We start from the raw sequence: 8,287 nt of genomic DNA, 5'->3' as shown, positions 1-8,287 counted from the left end.
GCTTTAGAATTGACATGAAGTATAATTTCCTCTCCCTTAATTATAGCAAAACAACTTTTCAACCCCTGCAACTTCACGGATTGAAACTTTGTTTTCTATAATTAACATTGCTAGTAGGCCTCATTCACGAAGCCGGTCTATAAGGTGGGTATAAGGTTGTTGCCTATAAAATGGCGACTTAATGGGTGTCTACTCTCACCCACCGCTTGCTTGACTGGTGGAGGGTCGTTAGCCGAACGGGTAGGACAATGACTTTAAATTCTCCCTTCATTAAAAGTATTAATGATAAATACTAAAGTAACTAAAATCTTAATAATTCCCAATCTTAGTTACTTTAGGAAAAATGTGAATTTGGTGCTAACCCATGGAATTCACACTTTGTACCTTACCAAGTCGTTGGTGGAGCGTGTGTGGTTAACCGGCACACTAACTTGGACTAGTAAGGACCACAAAGGGTGACTTAATGTTTGTCATAGATCAATGGAGCGTGTGTGGTTAACCGGCACATTGATTAGGTGATAATATTAAGGATACCAAGTGAATTGGTATGGTTATTCACACCTTGTTTTGTGATCCTCGGCATCCCAGTCACAAAATTTGAGAGGGCACACTCGAGATTGAAACATGCCATTGAAAAGTTCAATGAATCTCAAAAGATCTAGGAATTTCAAATCCAATTAAAACCTAATAAATTATTTCGTTTTTCATGGTGGAAATTGGTGAATCGTCATTCGCCTACCTTCAAATATTTTATAGCTTGGATTACGGCATCCCTCTTCTAAGTTATAAAATAGTTTGTTGGGTCCTAGCCTTAATATTTCATATTGGGTGTCATATTAAGGACTTTAAATCAACTATCTTGAATATCTCCCAAAACATGTCTGGTTTAGACATTTATGATCTTCCCAAATCTCTTGAAGATGATGTTCCTCAACATCATGCTTCACTTCCTTTATCTCCTCCAATTATTCTCCCTCACCCACAAGTTCTTGAAAAGTTTAAAGTCACTCAAGCCCTATTGGCAAGTTAAGGTCTTGGTGTGGTCACATCTTGGAGATGTAGTCACATATTGACAAGACGGGAGAGTTGGGTGTCAAAGTCTCGTGAAAGTTGGATGTTCAATCACTTTCTTAGTAACATAGCGGGTCACTTTGGGACTACTATGAGACAGACTATGACACGAGCCTTAATGATCTTATCTATTTGTTTTGTGCTGTGGAATCAGCAATGATTTGGAACACTAGTAAAGCAAATTTTGTTAGAAGATCAACTTCCCAAACCTTAAATGGACATTGGCAATGGTAGCATTGGATATCTAGAAAAGCATTTCTCTTCCCAATGGAAAGGGATCGGCCATAGTCAACTCGGTTGACCAAATGGTAAAGAGAAAGGCTAACTCTGAAATAGTCTCATGTGCCATTATCAAAGGGTCTCCATATGTTTATATTGCCAAAGAAAGGGGCATTGGTTGCGAAGCTGCCCTATTTACTTGAAAGGTCATAAGGTTGATCAAGTCAAGAGGTTTGACTCTACTTCGGGTAAAATACACTGTATAACTCTGTTAAGTTCCTATTTGGAGATTCTTATTACATAATGTGAATGGGTCACATGCTGATGTCTTTTAAGAATCAAAGAAAAGATAGGAAGCTTAAAGTAAGTATATGCTGATTCTGATTGCGAAGATGGGTTTCGATCGCATGGTTCGGTAATCAGAATTTTGAGCTGTTGCTTAAGAGTTATAATATATTGCTTGTGAATAGATAACAACAAGGTTTTCATGTGGATTGTAAGGATAAGTTTTTCCGCAAAGTTTTAAAATAAAAGAAAAAAAGGTTTTAATTTTATTTATTTTAAAAATATCCTTACAATGGCATCGGTGGAAAATTGTTGCTTATATGTTTCCAGTAATAGCAATATTGGTAAGTGGATTTGATTCTTTCATTTGTGGTAGTGTCTGAATTTACCAAATGAAGAAAGTTTTTCATCACCCAAGTTTCAATTGGACAGAAACTTGGAATCATACAAGTTGTATTGTATGATGAATGAGAATTTTCATCTTTGAAAAATTAAGACTAATTCTTTGATCACATGTATATGTGAGTCAATTGAAGGACTAAGGAATTAGGTACACTGGGTGTGCGCTGGTCAAGGTCCACCACAAAGATTGATTTGTCATGATTTACTAAAGATTAGTAAATATGATTATACTTATAAGGTTAAGTATAATTTTGTAACATTGGAAAACGAATAAGAAGAATCAAATTAGGCAGAAAGATAAAAGTTTCTCAAATCTGAAAGGACGGGAGAGTACTTTAGTATCAGCTTTGTGATCATCTTAATGATTAAGAAACCATATCAAAATTTGTTCTCTAAGAAAGTCTTAGTGCATTCTTATGACTAAGAAGAAGGGATCTTGAAATTGTTGAAATGGTTAAATCAAGAAGATGAATCATACTTCGTTCCAATACAAGTCTTGGAGTCATACTCCAAGATTGTAATTTGAGTGACATGTCTTAAAGAAGGTTTAAAACACTTATCAAATGTAAGAGTAAAATGTTTTCTACTCTTGTACATTTGAGATTGGTAAGTTGTGATGTCTTGGATGAGACAAAGACCAACTAAGACCAATTGTGTGAAGTGTTAGTCTTGATAAGAATCCGCACTATCCCTTGAATATTTGTTTTATCAAGGAATGGTTCTTGACTAGGAAAACTTATATGTCAAGGGGACAGTGGGAGCCTTAAAGATCCTGAAAGAGTTTCAAGATTTAATCAAGAGTAAAACCTGTAATTTATCACTAGCACACGACTTAAGGTTTTCAACCTATCGTGTTGACATAATTCTTATTTCTGTACCTACTTCAAATAAGTTGAATTTACATGTGAGTTATCAGAGTTCAACTTGGAAGCATTGGTGGGCCTTGTGTTACCAAGGTGACAAGAAACTAAGATTGAATAAGTTTAATCCATGTAGGGCTGAATTTGTCACTAACCTTATCTTGTGATTATGGTTTTGACAAATTCGCATGGATAGGAACTCATACACTATTAAATCTAAGTGTCATAAGGTTTCTCTCCGATTCATGAAAATGATGGTGAGGAAATGCTTTCACTAAATAGATTTTAAGTAGATATCAATTGTGTCATTTGCATTTTCAAAAGTCATTAGTGGAGCGCGTGTGGTTAACCGGCACACTAACATGGACTTGTGAGAAATGGCAAATGCCTAAGCAATTGAGACTATGATTACGGCATCCCTTTTCATAGTTCTGAAAATTGTTTAGACACACATGTGAGCTATCTAAGAAAGGGTGTACGAATCTAAATTTCAGAAGTCCAACAGATTTCTGGAAATGTGTCAGAGCTAGTGGGAGCATAAGTGTTATGCTGATAATCATCATGTTAGTGGGAGCATGACTATTATGATTAGTATTGCAAGCTAGCAATGTTAATTATAGAAAACAAAGTTTCAATCCGTGAAGTTGCAGGGGTTGAAAAGTTGTTTTGCTATAATTAAGGGAGAGGAAATTATACTTCATGTCAATTCTAAAGCTTAGATTGAGATTTTAATCATCTTTAGTCAAGAATATATGTGAATTTTGGTTCAACTTGAAGAAATTCTATATATATATTGCATTTTCAAAATTCGATTATGATTACGGCATCCCTCTTCATAGTTAAATTTTGAAAACATGGCAAATAAAAAAATATTGTAGCAAAAGACTGGTTTAGTGTCATGTATTTATGTCAAACATCATGAATAGTATCCCATATGCTTCGGATATAGGATCGATTTCATGTGCTATAATATTCATCCTTTCTAAGGCATGGACTCGTCGAGTCTCCTGATGGACTCGCCGAGTCTGATGGCCAGACAGCACCAGATTCGTTTTTTCAGCTTCTATTGCAGGTATAACAAGAAAACAAGCCTAGGCTCTGATACCACTGTTGGGTTTTGAGCATTCTAACACTCCTAAGTGTACATGCAACCCTAAATACCTTGGATCTATGTTTTCTCTATTATACATGCAAATAAGAATATCCAAGGTATCATCCTAATCTATCATACAAAACATGAATATAACAAGATAGAATACATACCTCTTTGATGTAGAAAGTCTTCATGAAGCTTGAGTGCCTAGCCCCAATAGTGTGGAAGCCTCAAATGGAATCACAATCATCAAAACTCTTAGAATAACTTGAGAGAGTTCTACACTTCATGAAATCGGCTAGCCCTTTGTTACACTCTCTAGTGGCCGATTTTTGTCAAGAATAAGATCATTATATAGTGTTACAATTAGGGTAAATCCTTAATTGTCATGGCTTTCCATTTCCTTGGATCCATGGGTTCAAATACACCATGGAGCACCCATGGACCATCCTATGGGTTTTAGCCCAACTTGATTATCCATGGAGCATTAGCCCACTATATAAGTATGGATGATTTACACAATCAACCCATATATTTAATTAGTCTTCTTTTGATCACTTGATTAATCCTAGATTAATTCTTGATCAATACTAATTAAATAATCTTATTATTCTTATTATTAATATACTAGAACTTATAATATATTAATAACCATAAGTGTCTTATTTCTCTCATTATAGTCTATCCAAGTGCATGATGGTATGCAACCCAAATGGACCATGCCGGGTCGGGTCAAGTCTTACCAATTATAGTTATGGACTTAGACATTAATCCAACAGAAATATGTATCAAAACCCAAGTGTATGGATTAGGGTTTACCCATGAATCTTGGATTCCTACACTATATAATGATAACCTATAGCCTAAAATTGGTTGCACAAGTTTTACACTAGTATGTTCTTGGAGTTCATAACCAATTTTGTATGCTAGTAACCTCTCTCTCAAGTCTACCATTTGTTCATGGTGTTTTTCAACAATTTAAGGCATCACACTTGAGGTGCTAAGTTCTTAAAGGCCAAACACAACAAGCTATAATAAGAGGTAATTCTATAACTCATTTTTATGTTGTATATGTCAATTGTATGCTAGTTGTAGGCTTCATGATTTGGAAACAATAGTGCATGTATAATTAGAGAAAACATAGATCCAAAGCATTTAGGTTTGTATGTGCACCATAGGATGTTGTAGTATACAAAACCCAACAGTGGTATCAGAGCCATTTTTTTTCTGTTATATTTGATGCTTGTTAATTCTCAAAGATAAAAAAATCAATTTTCTGGCCTCTGACTGATGAACTCGCCGAGTCCACTGGCTGACTCGACGAGTCCACTTAGTAAAAGGGCAACTCGACAAGTCAGGTTCATGCACTCGTCGAGTAGGTGCTTTTGGTTGCAGAATTTCAAGTTTATGGCCAAGAATTGCACTAGGATCATTACCACAAACTATTTTGTAATCATAAAAAATTGTATTTTCTTATTTGGTAATGATAATCCTCTTCCAATCAAAAGATAATTGTCAAAATTTCAAGATTTGTATTAGTTTATATGATAGGCTAATTTGTTGTAAATTGTTGATATGAATTGTTTTGAGTTATGAGTTTAACTAGATCATTAGAAATATTATATGATAATTTTGCTTGGTAAAAATTTGATCTTCAATGTTTTTAAAGTCTTCCTAACTTGTTCTCAAGTTATGGAACTTGAAAAGTTTTTCCATAAAAACCACATTAAACTCATAATTTATGGAAATCAAAGGTTTTTCAAGAGTTACAAAACTTGCCCTCAAGTTTTGGTATTTGAAAAGTCTCAACTTAAAAAACTCTTGTAATTAAAAGGTGTAACTCTTGAGTTCATAAATTAAAAAAATTAATTAAATAGTTTTTAATTTTCAATTTTTTATATTTAGAACCTTGAAGTTTTGGAATAGTTCAAATTGCACCTTATGGACTTTATTAAAATAATTAAAGGGTTTAATTAAAAGAGAATTAATAATTCCATAATGATATGGTTTAAGTTTAATAAAATTAAGAGTATAGTTTAATTAATAGACTAAACCACTTAGTATTTTAAAAGTTTAAAATACACCCTTATACTACTATAATATTAAAAGTTTAATAATTATATATGTATAAGTAAAAAGTCAGTCTTACCTTTAGTAGGCCTCATTCACGAAGCCGGTCTACAAGGGGGGGTATATGGTGGAGGGTCGTTAGCAGAACGGGTAAGATAAGACATTCTCATTAAAAGTATAATGAAAATACCAAGTAACTAAACACTTATAAATTCCAAATCTTAGTTACTTAGGAAAAATGTGAATTTGGTGCTAACCCATGAAATTGCACTTTGGACCTTGCCAAGTCGTTAGTGGAGCGTGTGTGGTTAATTGACACACTAACTTGGACTAGTAAGGGTGGGAAAGGGTAGCTCGATGTTTTTCATACATCAATGGAGCGTGTGTGGTTAACCAGCACATTGATTAGGTGATAAATGACTTTGAGAGTACTAAGCTAATTTGCATGGTTATTCACACCTTGTTTGTGATCCTCGGCATCCCAGTCACAAACTTGAAGGGAATCATCGAGATTAAACATGCCATTAAAAAGTTTAATGAATCTCAAAGAATCTAGGAATTTCAATTCATTTAAAAACTAAAATTCTATTTCGTTTTTCATGGTGGAAATTGGTAAATCGTCATTTACCTACCTTCAAATATTTTGCAATTGGATTACAACATCCCTCTTCCGAATTGTAGAATATAGTGCTGGGTCCTAACCTTAATATAGTCATTTGGGTGTTATATTAAGGACTTAAATCAACCAACTTGAATTTCTCCCTTATAGATGTCTAGTTCAGACAACTATGGTCTTCCTGAATCTTATGGAAAAAGCCTTGCTTATAAAGATAATATTCCACAAGACGACCAAGGTGAAAGATTAATCCCTTCTTCGTGCTGTAGTGGAACTTCTCTTCCTCTACCTCCTCCAATTATTCTCCCTAACCCACATGGTCAAAAACTTGAAAAGTTCAAGGTCACTCAAGCTGTATTGGCAAGAAACCATGAAGATGGAAAGTCTATATGTGCTCACATCTTGGAGATGAAGTTGCATATTGACAGGCTGGGATTGTTTGGTGTCGAAGTTTCGAGGAAGCTGGTTGTTGACTTGGTCCTTCAGTCACTCCCTCAGTCATATGGCAGGTTCATTAAGGGCTACTATATGACAAACCACGACATGACCGTTATTGGTCTAATCCATTTGCTTGTTGCTGCTGAATCAACAATGATTTGGTGTACTGGTAAAGCAATTGATTGGAAGATCTACTTCTCATGTTTCCATGGACAAAAGTGACAATCCAGAAATGATTTCTTCTCATAGGAGAGAGAAACTGGTTAAAGTCAAAAAGTTTGAACTTAAGAGAATGGCCGGTTCGGGAATTGTGTCTTGTGTCGATGCGAAAGAAATCATTTGTTTCTACTGCCATTTAGAGGGACATTGGTTGCGATGCTTCCATGTCTACCTGAAGAACCACAGGGATGGTAAAGTCAAAGTGTTTGACTCTGCTTCAGGTAAGTCCACTATCTAACTCTATTAAGTTCCTGTTTGGAGATTCTTAATACATGATGTAATGTAATTACATTTTGATGTTTTGTAGAATCAAAGGAAGCTTAAAAGAAGAGTAGGCCAAGTCTGATCGTGAAGAAATGGATTTTGATCACATGGTTCGATGATTAGATACTTAAGAGTTATGATAGACTGCTTAGATATATTTAGAATCAAAGTTTTCATTTGTAATTGCATTGAAAGGGAAAGTTTTTCGCGTTTTATAAATAAATAAAAATTTGATTTTGTTTTATTTTATATCTCTTTACAATGGCATTTGTGAAAATTGATGCTTATATATATTTTAGCAATGTTCAATATGGATTTGACTCTTTCGTTTATGGTAGTGTCAAAATTTACCAAATAAGGAAAGATTCTCATCACCCAAGTTTCAGTTGGATAGAAACTTGGAATCATGCAACTTGTATTTTATGATGAATGAGAGCCTCCATCTTTCGGAAATTAAGACTAATTCCTTGTTCATATGTATATGTGAGTCAAGTAAAGGACGAGGGGATCAGGTACAGTTGGTTGTGTGCCGGTCAGGTCCACCACAAAGAGCGATAAGACTATTCATTATGATTTTCTAAAGTTTAGTAAATATGGTTATACTTACAAGATTAAGTATAATTCTGAACCATTGGAAAACTTTTAATGTATAGCAGAACGAATAAGAATAATCAAATTAGGCAGAAAGATAGAAGTTTCTCCAATCTGAAAAGAAGGGAGAGTACTTTAGTATCGTGTTTTATGATCATG

Source organism: Lactuca sativa, chromosome 8 (genome assembly GCF_002870075.4).
Source record: "Lactuca sativa cultivar Salinas chromosome 8, Lsat_Salinas_v11, whole genome shotgun sequence".
In the NCBI taxonomy this organism is placed as follows: Eukaryota; Viridiplantae; Streptophyta; class Magnoliopsida; order Asterales; family Asteraceae; genus Lactuca; species Lactuca sativa.
The sequence above is the reverse complement of the archived record's forward strand: the minus strand, read 5'-3'. Positions refer to the sequence as shown.